Raw genomic sequence first — 12,029 nt, forward strand, 5'->3', positions numbered from 1 at the left:
TCATAGTTTAACAATGAGATGTATTGCCATACAACCAGGAGAAGTGCATCCCCGCTAGACCCTGGGCAGCCCGTTTCTGCTCTTAGCAAATATCCCTCCAGCCTTGCACTTGGTCCCTTGACCTCAGGGTCAGAAGAGCATTGAGGAGACTTACGTAGATCTGGCTCTTTGTTTGACCTGAATAATACATGCATTTTCCTGTTTCTATGATGTTTTTAGGCTTCTGATTTATGGCCATGAACATGCCCCTCCGTTTGCCCTGGCTTTTGTTAATGACCTATCATGAATTATCCAGGAAAAAAATGTTAAATGAGATAATTAGGCATTAACCTTACATTATAGATCAACCGCACGATTGGATCCTTCACAGCTACGAATGTGACGGCGCAAGGCATTAAGTATTGATGGTCCCAGGAAGGGCTGAGAGGATGGAGGGAGAGAAGCAAAATCCTGTGGGGGAGGGAAGCAATGAAGATGCGTACGTTTAAGCCTACTGGTAGGAGGGGAAATCAGAGGGATGAAATCAGACTGCCTGGGGATGGAACCCTAATGTATCCACTTATTAACTGTGTGATCTCATAAAATAAGGAACAATAACAACTCTCACATGAAGCTGTGAAGAGTAAGTGAGACACCATATCATAAGGACCTGCCATGGACTGGATCCTTGAAAAATATTCTTTCTCTTCTCTTCCTTTTGGAAAATTTGTCTTTTAAATCCCAGAATTAAAGATTAGTTGGTCTCCCCTCCACAGGGGAGCCACTTTGTAAAGTATTTAATTCCTGATAGGATCAAGTTAGCACCCTGAACATGAGTGCTGCACACATTAGTCAGGGTGGAAGAGGAACAAGTGTGAGAGGATTTGAGACAGTGATTTTCAAGGTCAAAATACTGGATGTCTTGAGCTCTGCATTGCGTATCCTTGGCATGCCATGGGGGCAAAAGGGACATTTCTTTGAAAAAAAAAAAAAGCCTGAGAGACTACTGTCTTCTGAATCAGTTGGATGGTGGTGTGAAGGGGCCAGAGAGCGCCTGAGGCAGACTTCCTGGTCCCGATGGATGTTGACCATGAACTCATGCCTTTCGCCACTATCTCAGAGGAACAGTCTAGTATCAAAGGGGAGCTGGATGGATGGCGTCATGGTGAATGCTCTCCACCCCCATTCAAGTGGTGCCAGGTGTCCTTGTAAGATAAGAGTCTACAAAGGCCCCCTGCCTGTTACATCAGTGCAGAGGATGTATCATGGGAGCTGAAAGTCACTGCTGGTCATGTTACCTACCGTATGCCTGGTATCAGACACTTCCCCAGGCCAGGTGCCAGAAATCTACCTGAGGAAGCAAAGCCCTAGCTGGGATGGTGGTACGACGAGTGCTGTCAGGTGAGATGTGATTCTTGGGTGGACTCTGTGGATCTGCAATTGGAGAGGGACAGGTTCATTCTGCTCCACGCACCACGATTCAAAATTTCCACCACAAACTCTGTGGGGGACAAAAACCTTACAATCCCAAGACTTGAAACTGTGACACATCAAGAATGCCTTCTTGGACACTTTGAATTTTATTAACACTGAAAAGAAATCTACATTAAGCACGAGTGGTTGCTACATTTCATTTTGCAAAAATTTGCTGTGGTTTTTGTTCTTTTGAAGGCTCTTTTTGAGAAAAAGCACATTTGAAACCACCAAACTACCCCTTTTATCTTTTCCGTTTTTGAGCCCTTAATGAGCAAAGGCATTTGAAGAAGTAATTGAGCAGGTGTTCTTGAATGCTGTGGTGAGGCCAGTGATTCTCACTTCAGGTGTGTGAGGGAAGGGAGGGTTTCCTGTGTTCTGTACGTGTCTAGAGACGAGAAAGAGATTTAATAACTCAAGGTGACCCTGCCTTCCTGCCTCCCCGAATCTTCTCCCGACTGGCCTGCCTTCTTCCTAACTCCATTTCCCACCTTCCTCTCTTTTCCTTTTCTTCTAGTCTGCTTTATTTCTTTCCCTCCCTCTCTCTTTGCTTTTTTTTTAAAAAAAATGATAAAACAACAAAACGTTGATCATTTTAACCATTTTTAAGTGGCACTTCAGTGGCCTTGAGTGCATTCACATCACTGTGCAACCATCGCTACCATTCATCCCTAGAACTTTGTCATCACCCAAACTGGAACTCGGTACCCAGTAAACACTAACTCCCCATCATCCCCTCCCCCCAGCCCCTGGCGACCACTATTCTACTTTCTCTTTGTATGGATTTGACTTCTCTAGGTACTGCCTATAAATGGAATCATGCAATATTTGTCTTTTAGTGACTGGCTTCTATAGTCAGGATTCTCCAGAGATACAGAACCAATAGAATATATATATATATATATATATATATATATATATATATATATATATGAAACATTATGTATATAAAAACATTATATATAAAATATTATATATTAGTATTATATATATCAGTATATGTTAATATTATATATATATATATATATATATAAGATTTACTATAAGGAACTGGTTCATGCAATTATGAAGGCTGAGAAGTTTTACAAACTGCATTTGGCCAACTGGAAACCCAGGAAAGCCAATGATGTATGTTCTGGTCTGAGGGCAAGAGAAGAATGTCCCAGCTTAAACAGTCAGGAAGAGAGAGAGCGAATTCTCTTCTCCTCCACTTTTTTTCCTATTCAGGTCATAATGTTTTCAAGGTTCATCTATATTGTATCGTGTATCAGAATCTCATTCCTTTTGAAGGTTGAATAATATTCCATTGTGTGAGTACACCATTATTTGTTTATCCACCCATCCGCTGATGGACATTTGGGTTGTTTCCACTTCTTGGCTATTGTGAATAATGCTGCTGTGAACATTTGTGTATAAGTATCTCTTCCTGCCTTTGTTGTCTTCTCCAGAGAAGCATTTCAAAGGCTCCCACGATGGGCAAGCATCCTTTCTCTGGGATTCACTCTGGCTTTGTCCTTTTAGCCCATGACAAAGTTGGCTCGGTCATATCAGCCATATCTAGGGGTACAGCAAGTGTTGCCCATCAACTTGGTACCTGGTTCTAGGGTGGGTGGGACAGAGGAGACAGAATAAGGAAAAGACATGGTCCCTTCTAATGTCCCTTCTAGGTGACAGTCAGAGGTGGTCCCCGACAGGGCACGTGGATTGTAAGCATCAGGGAAGGAGGCTGTAGAAGAAAGAACTTAGGCTTGCCATCACACAAGCTGGGGTCACATTGAGGCCCTTACCAGCCTCAGTTGCCTCATCTGGAAGATGGGGATGATGCTTCCTATGCTCCAGGGCTGTGTTAGAGATTAAAGAAACAGCCTATGATAAGGGGCAGGTACACAGAGGCATTGGAGGATCCTTCTTAGCTCCTTCTTTCCTTGTGTAGCACAGACCTTAAACAGCCCAGGACCATGAAGACCAAGAGTTCAAATGGCTGGTTCCCTTGTTACGTTTCAGCAGAGAAGTATTAAAGTCTGAAATTGGGGTTTGCTTCAAGCAGGGCGGAGGGTGTGGTGGCTTCAGGCTTCCAGTTTCCCCCAGGAATGGCTCGCTCTGTGGCTCCCTGGGAGAGCCCTGGGAGAGCTTGTTGACTTCCAAGAATCTGTGGCTTGAATAACCTTTTTCTCCATCTTGATATTCAGATCTTGGCGTTGGCCCCATTGAGTTGGAAGGCTGCCTTTGAAGCCCTTTGAGAAGAGCTGATCTTTCTCTGTTTTGCTCTCCCCCTCTCTCTCTCTCTCCTTTATTTGGTGCACAGAAGGGGGGGGGTCTCTTCTACCCAACACTGGGAAACTGGACTCTGAATAGGAGTTACCCCGGCAGATAAGGAGGGAGAAGGGCAAGTAAGGGAGATAAGGAGGGTTCCCAGGCCCTCAGTTAAGTGGGGGGCTTTTCCAGATGTTAAGGCCTCTACTTTTCTTGTGTCCCAGATAGGGGAATCTGAGCCCACTTCGTTTTTCAAACAGAGAAGAGGGTGTGGTCCTGTCCCTGTGGTTCACTGGACAAACATTTCCTGAGCAACTACTACATGCCAGGCTTTACGTTGTTGTGTGTGTGCATGCAGCGATGTCAGTTTGTTGCCCTCAGGGCACTCAGGGTCTTGAGGGAATGAGAGAGACAAGTTAAATGACAATGACTCTTTGACGGGATAAGTGGTGTGACGAGAGGCACAGGGTACTATGGGACCAGATAAAAGGGGCATCAAATGCAGGTAAGGCTTCCTGGAGGCAGGGGTGTGATCTGAGAGAAGTGTACAGATTGTGGATGAAGTAGCCAAGTTAAGAAGTACAGGGAAGTCATGCCAGGTGGAAGGAACAGAACATGCAAAGACACGGATGTGAAAAGGATCATGGCTTCTTGGGAATTACAGGCAACCTTGGAGATATTGTGGGTTGGGTTCCAGACCACCGCCATAAAGCGAATATCACAATAAAGAAAGTCATGTGAATTCTTTTTGTTTCCCAGTGCACATAAAATTATGTTTACGCCATACTATAGTCTATTAAGTGTGCAATAGCATTATGTCTAAGAAAACAATGTACGTACTTAATTAAAAATACTTATTGTTAAAAAATGCTAACCATCCTCTGAGCCTTTGGTGGCTAGTAATCTTTTTGCTGGTGAAGGGTTTGAAGTATGGCGAGAATTACTAAAATGTGACACGGAGACAGAAAGTGAGTAAATGATGTTGGAAAAATGGTGCTGATAGATTTGCTCCATGCAGGGTTTTCACAAAACTTCAATTAGTAAAAAAAAAAAAAAAAGCAATATCTGAGAAATGCAATAAAGCAAAGCACAATAAAATGAGGGATGCCTGTATAAGCAGTTTGGTTATTTCGGGGGAGGGGAGCCATCGAGGGATGGGGAATTGGAGAAACGAAGCTGGAAACGTAAGTAGGAGCTGGTTGAGGAGTTTGGATTTGATCTTAAGACATGGGAGCTACTGAGGAAATTTTGGCAGAAGAGAGATACAGTCAGATTTGCATCTGGAAACTTCCCCTGAGCTGCAACAGAGTGAAGGCTGGCTGTATTGGAGAAGGGAGATGAAGACAGGGAAACCATCAAAAGTTAAAATTAGTCCCATATTGGGGGCCTGTAATCAGCAGCAGAGGCTGGGCTCCATGCATGGCTCAATCAACTCACTGCCCTGAACCTTTATTAAACACCAACTGGTACCCAGCATGGTGCCCAGCCACCGGCTGGGATGACAGACTTCAGCCCCGAGATGGCTAATGCACGAGTGAGTGCCTATGTGGAGACAGGATGGCCAAGAGGAGAGAAAATAGATTTGAAGATGCAGACAGGGGAGGGGGGTGTCGCTGGAGGGGATGGGAGAGAAAGGTATAAAGGTCAGCTGGGGCTTCGGCTTGGCACGAAGATTTATAACCTCCCCGCTCTTGCTCTCGCCCCCTCCCCATCCTCGCCCCCTTTCTCTTTCTGGCGGCCTGTTCTAGAGACACACATTATCTCTATTAATACCAGCCACAAGGTCATTACTCAGGCAGCAACTTTTCCTCCAGCATAAATATTTATACAGGACTGACCTGTGACTGCTGCGTTTTCCTTTTATTTGATTCCTGCCGCCTTTTGTGTCTTGCGAGTCTGTCGGCTAACATGTTTAGCCCCTCTGTCTGGAAGCTTCGGAGCCAGCCAAGTCTCTGGGAATGGAAGAGGGGGGAGGCAGGGAGGCAAGAAGGAGGAGGATGCAGGGTGGGTACCACTTGCCCGATACCAGTGAGAAGCCAACTGGTGAGGATGAGGCGAGCTCTTCTGCTGTTTATTAACAGGCTGGCCAAGTTCTAAAGGAAAGGACTGCACTGGGGGCGCTTTTTTCCCCTCAACCCTGCAACACCCCACTGCACCCCCAAAATCCAGATCAGAATCAGCTTTCAATGAAACTCACGGAACTTATGCATCAGGACCCTCCCTTCTGTAAGAGCCTCTTTTCTGACCTTGGGTGGGGACCTAGCAGATTGTTCCCAGGGTCAAGGATTCTTATAAAATTGGCAAAAGCCAGATATTTTGCATGCTTTCACTTAGAGATCCCCCAGTTTAGTGAGCAGGCTCTTCCCCCACCCCGGACCTGGATCTTCCCCCATTTGCGGTGATTTGATTTGGTTCTTTGGCTGGGAGTAAATGTCAAGATGTAAATATTGCATGAAATAATAAAAATAACGACAATAATAATAGCTACTACTACTTTTAGAGTGCCTCCTGCTTACCAGGTTTTTGTTTTTTTTTCATTTCATTCTTGCAGTGATCCTGAGACAAGCATTCTCATCTCCAGGAATTTGGGGCTCAGGGAAGTTAAGTATCTAGCCTAATGTCTCACAGTTAGTAAGTAGGGGACTTAGGACCAGGACCCAGGGCTGGCCCTGCTGTGCTCTAAACCTCTAAAAGTAGGAGTAATTGGAATAATGTGTAATGTGCCTGCTATGCCCCAGGTATTGGACATATACGTATTGATTTCACACCCTCTAGCAAACAGTCCTGCAAGGTAGGAAGGGAATACTGGCTCCGTCCTGCAAATTAGAAACCAGAGGAAAGTAACGCTGCTAAATCAATACAGCAAATACAGCCCAAGTCAAAATCAGAGACCTGGTGAGTCTGACTCTTCCCCAGCTGCATGATTGTGACCCTGCTGCAAAGGTTGGCAGAGAGTAACCCCAAATGCAGTTACGTTTGGTTGTGCAATTAAGGGGGCTGTTTCCCTCGCTATTTTCTTTTATGCTGTTTTGACAGTTTCATCAAGGAAATTTTTTACATTTCACAAAAGAAAAATGGAGATGCCAGAGAACGCTTTCTTTCTCTCTGTTAGTGTGTCGGACATGAGGCCAAGGTGGGGACTGGTGAAATGGTCATGTGGGGAGGCTGGTCAGGATAGAAGGACAGGTGTTTAAAAGGACTGCTTCTTTGCTCCTGGGCTCCCCCCCTCCCCCTCCCACCCCACAGCCTAGACCTCAGCCTATCGATGTCTGCTGAGAAATGCTAAACCACCAGCAATCTCCTTTAAGGCCAGAGATGTATCGGTTCCATTCCCAGTGCATCCTCAGCACCCAACACCGCTCCTGGCACAAGAGCAGGTGCTTAATAGATATTCATTGCATCAACAAATGAGCAGATAAGTGACCTCCACCAGGACCACCTCTTAGAAGCATTTGCATTTTAATGAAAGCTCTGAGACTCAAAAAATTCCTTAATGACTTCAGGGGCCTGGGTACACTTCAAGGGACACTGACAGAGCACAGCAGGAAAGAGCTGTGGATTGGGGACTATTCAAATGGCCACCTTCCTCATTAACTAGCTGTGAGACTTTGGGAAGTCATTTCTCTCCTCTGAACCTCTGTCCTGTCTAGAGAAATAAGGGGCGGACCATGTGAGTTCTAAGTGGTGAGGCAGGGTGGTGCCTTGAAGGGTGGAACACAATCGTTAGGAACACTAGCCAGACTTCCTGGACTCAGATCACAGCTTCACCAGGGCTAGCTGTGTGTCTAATATGCAAGTGACTCAACCTTTCTGTGCTTCAGTTTCCCCATCTGGAAAATGGGAATAGTCATAGTACCCAACTCACTGAGATTTTACAAGGATTCAATTAGTTAATACATATCAAATGTAAAGCTCTTAGGACAATGCCTGGCATAAAGAACATGACTGATACATATTGCCCATGATTATTACCCATATCTATGAATCGGGAGGTATTGTATTCATATTATATTCATAATAGTAATCATAGTCTACGTCACTGACCAAGTGCTTACAGTATGCAAGGCATTATGTTCTGTGCTCCTTGCAAAACTCTGTAGGGTGTTTACCTTTGCTTTCATGGACTCCAATTTGCAGATGGAGAAACAGAGGCACAGAGCAGTTAAGCCACTTGACTGAAGTCCTGATACAGGGGCAGATATGAACTAGAGTTTGGCACCAAAGTCTGACTAGAAATTCAGATACTTACCAAGGCCAGGCAAGTGACTCCAGTGGGTGAAGGGGACCTGGCATAAGACAAGAGATAAGGAACTGCATGTATTTTGGTCAGGCATAACACTAACCTCGTTACATTGTCTTTTGAATTTATATTTGTTCTCAAGTTTGGCTACCATTTGAATCATGTGAGGATTTAAAAAAATAGTGATGTCAGGTGTCATCCCCAGAGACTTGGACATAATTGGCATGGGGGATAGTACCTGAGCAGCAGCATTTTTTTTTTTTTTTTCTTTTTGCGGTATGCGGGCCTCTCACTGTTGTGGCCTCTCCCGTTGCGGAGCACAGGCTCCGGATGCGCAGGCCCAGCGGCCATGGCTCACGGGCCCAGCCGCTCCGCGGCATATGGGATCCTCCCAGACCGGGGCACGAACCCGTATCCCCTGCATCGGCAGGCGGACTCTCAACCACTGCGCCACCAGGGAGGCCCAGCAGCAGCATTTTTATCAGTTCCCCAGTTGATTCTAACATACAGCTAAGATTGAAAGCCACTGTTTAAGAGCACTGAGTGAGCCAAGTAAGATGTGCTAGTTGCCATCTTCAACTAGGGAACCACCAGTTTGCAACCTTCCATAAAGATACAACATCTTTGATTGAGACGAATCAATCTATCTATCCGCTCTCACCCACCTACTATCTAGCTGCCCACACAGTCCCCCACCATTCACCCTCCCAGACATCCATTCTCCCATTCTTCTATCCTTCCTTCCTTCTTTCCACCCACCCACCCACTCATCCATCCATCCACCCACCCACCCACCCATTCATCTATCCATCCATCCACCCACCCACCCATTCATCTACCCATCTAACCATCCATCCATCCATCCACCCACCCATTCATCTATCCATTCTTGCAGTCATCCATTCATTCATCTGCTTATCTACAAGCCCATCCGTATGTCCCCTTACCCCTATATATATAATCCACCTATACATTTGTCCATCTACCCTCCCACTGATCTATCCTTTCACCCATCTGTCTATCCACCCATCCCTCCCTCTGTTCTTTTGTCTCTCCTTCCCCATCTTCCCTTCTTTCCTTCCGTCCTCTCTCCCTTCCTTCCTTCCCTCTTTAATTCTACCCCCCCTCCTCCAGGCCACAGCCTGGACTGACCCTCGGTGCAGGCGTAATTGCAATGCCGTCAACAGCTTCTCCCCGTCTCTTCTTCTAAAAGTTTCGCTTGCACGATTTAGACGTTAGTGAGCTTCTTGGAGGTGCCTGGCGGAAGTGAGCCAGAGAAAGAAAAGAAATCTGTTTCTGGTTTTCCGTGAATGACCTTTCTTTCCCGAGGAAGTCTCTTATAAACACTTCCAGCACCGGCAGACGCCAAGACTTTTGAACGGCTCCCCCAAGTCGAAAGGCAATCTTGAGTGCATACCTGGTGTGCGATGATCTGAATCCAGGGAGAGGGTTAAGTGAGGCGCCGACCGTGCAACCCAGGGCCAGCCCCAGGGACTCTCCTCTCCTCCCACAGCTGGCAGGCGCAGAGGCAGTGCAAGGGCAGGACTGCAAAGGCTGTTCCTGAGTTCCTGACATGACTTTCTACTTCAAGAGTCTTTCCCCATCCCAACTTCTAAGTGTATTTGATATCCTTGACACAACTGATATTTTGGGCCAGATAATTCTTTGTTGTGGGGTCTGTCCTGTGCACTGTAGAATGTTGAGCAGCATCCTTGGTCTTTACCCTTTTGATGTCAGTAACATCCTGCCCTCCCCAACTGCCCCTCGGTCGTGGCAAACAGAAATGTCTCTGGACATTGCCAGATAGCTTCTGGGGGGCAGTAATAGTAATAGTAATAACAATAATGATGTAATAATAATAGTAATGATAATTAGCACTGCTGGTCCATCAAATAGATCAGGGACACGTGGTTGTCAACCATGGCTGCAGATCAGAATTACCCAGAGACTTTTAAAATTCACAATGCCCGTGCATACCCTGGGTCAATTACATCAGGCTCTCTGGGAGTGGCATCAGCATCGCTAGAGCTCCCCAGGTGATTCCAAAGTACAGCCGAGCTAGAGAACCTCTGGTCTAGGATGACTTTATGTCCAGGTTTGCCCAAGATATTCACCATTTACATCTGTTGTCCCAGATCATTAATAGCATTCATTCTTCAACATGCCCTCGTTTAGACAATAAAGTATGTAGTCACCCATCCTACGTCTCATTTGATCTTCTTACCAGTTCTCACAGATAGGTACAGTTATTATCCCCAGATATGCCTATGAAGAGCTGAGACCCAGAGAGAAGAAATTGTTGGCTCAAGGTTGCACAATTTGTAAATGGCTCAGTCAAGATTTGAACTCAGGACTGGTCTCACTCTGTTGCTGGGGGCTGCTGAACCCGACACTATTCCATCTCTCTACACCAGCCTCACTGTAGGGATTACTAGGCTTAATACAGATGAATATTTATGAAGAGTTGGTCTGTGATAAGGGACATTTTTCCTTTAATGACAGTATTCACATTTTTCAAGATTCTAAAGTATCTTTAAGATCAGCTCATGACTATTTTTTCCTACTTGGAATTTTCTTTTTTCTTTCTTTCTTTCTTTTTCTTTTTTTTGGCATGTAAAAGCAACACTTTTTTTCTTCAATTAGGGTAAGCTAGGTTATGATGTGGTAACAAAGAATCCCCAAATCTCAGTGGGTTTAAAGGCAAACAGAGAAAAATATGTTTGTTCCTCTTTTATGCTCCATATCCATCTTGTATCAGCAAGAGGGGCTCAGCTGGTCATGGTCATTCAGTGACCCTGGCTGGACAGAGCAGGCACAATCTCAAAATAACTGGTCTCACACTGGCACTTCAATGCTACAGCTCCCAAGTAGGTATGCTCACATATCACTGTGCTCACAAACTCATCGGCCAGGACTAGTCACACAGTCCTTCTCAAATAGAAGAGGGCAGAAAGTAAAATCTTGCTATATGCCAAGAGCTGGAGAGCTAGACATGTAGTAATAGCAGAAGTGACCACAACTTACATGTCCATTGAAGAAAATTTGGAAAATGCAGAAAACCATAGAGAAGATTAATTGCCTGCTGTAGACTGAATATTTGTGGTCCCCCATTCATAGGTTAAAATCCAACCCCAAAGGTAATGGTATTAGGAGGTGGCGCCTTTGGAAACTGATTAGGTTATGAGGGTGGAGCCCTCATGAATGAGATTAGTGCCTTTATAAAAGGGACCAGGGAGAGCACCTTTGCCCGCTTCTGCCATTTGAGGACACAGTGAAGGTCACCTCTGAACCAGGAAGTGGGCTCTCCCCAGACATGGAATCTACTGGCTCCTGATAGACTTCCCAGCCTGCAGAATTGTAAGAAATAACTGTCTGCTGTTTAAACCACCCAGCCCATGGTATTTTGTTAGAGCAGCCAGAACAGACTAAGACAACACTTAATTCCAACTCTTAGAGGACAACCATTGCTACATTGTTAACATTTTGCCTTACACCCTCTTAGTTTCTCTTTCTTTAGACACACACACAATTATGGAATTATGATTATACTGTGCATACTGAGTTTTTATTTAGCAACAGGTTCTCATGTAATTTCTCTGATCCTGAAATATTTTTTCAAAAACATGATCTTCACAATTGAAAGAGATTCCATTGTAAGACTACCCCTAACTTGATTTAATTGGTTCTCTGTTGTTGGATGTTTAAGGTCGTTTTAGGCGTAAACCTCTGTGTGTCTCTGATTGTTTCCTTGGGTTAAAGTTCCAGGAGAGGAATTCAATACTGATTGGTATAAATATTTTAGATAACTTTGTAAATTGCCTCTGTGAGGTTATACCAACTCACACTCCTGCAAGTTGTACCTGAGAATACCCTGTTCCTGGCCCTCTCCACTGTTAGCCATTATCACCTCTTTAAATCTTTGCCAATCTTGAGAAGAAAAAAGATTCTATCTCTATTTTCCTTGCATTTCTTTATTCACTAGAGCAGGTGAACATTTTTTCATATGCTTATTAGCTTTTGTAGTTTTTCTTTTATGAATTGGTTTTTGATGTGTTTAAACCCTCCCGTTGCCTGTGACTCTGCC

At 44.9% G+C, this 12,029-nt stretch overlaps 1 long non-coding RNA gene across 1 annotated transcript; it reads right to left on the minus strand.

Annotated features, from left to right (window-relative positions):
- Positions 1-1,731: 1,731 nt before the first annotated feature.
- LOC309814711 lies at positions 1,732-9,404 on the minus strand. The gene is made up of 5 exons (XR_014295738.1): positions 9,363-9,404; positions 9,098-9,202; positions 7,955-7,991; positions 5,544-5,657; positions 1,732-1,840 (listed from the first exon to the last, which is right to left on the minus strand). It is a non-coding gene; the product is annotated as an uncharacterized lncRNA (long non-coding RNA).
- Between the last annotated feature and the right edge of the window lie 2,625 nt (positions 9,405-12,029).

The sequence above is a fragment of the Mesoplodon mirus genome (assembly GCF_964341445.2).
Source record: "Mesoplodon mirus genome assembly, chromosome: 13".
NCBI lineage: Eukaryota > Metazoa > Chordata > Mammalia > Artiodactyla > Ziphiidae > Mesoplodon > Mesoplodon mirus.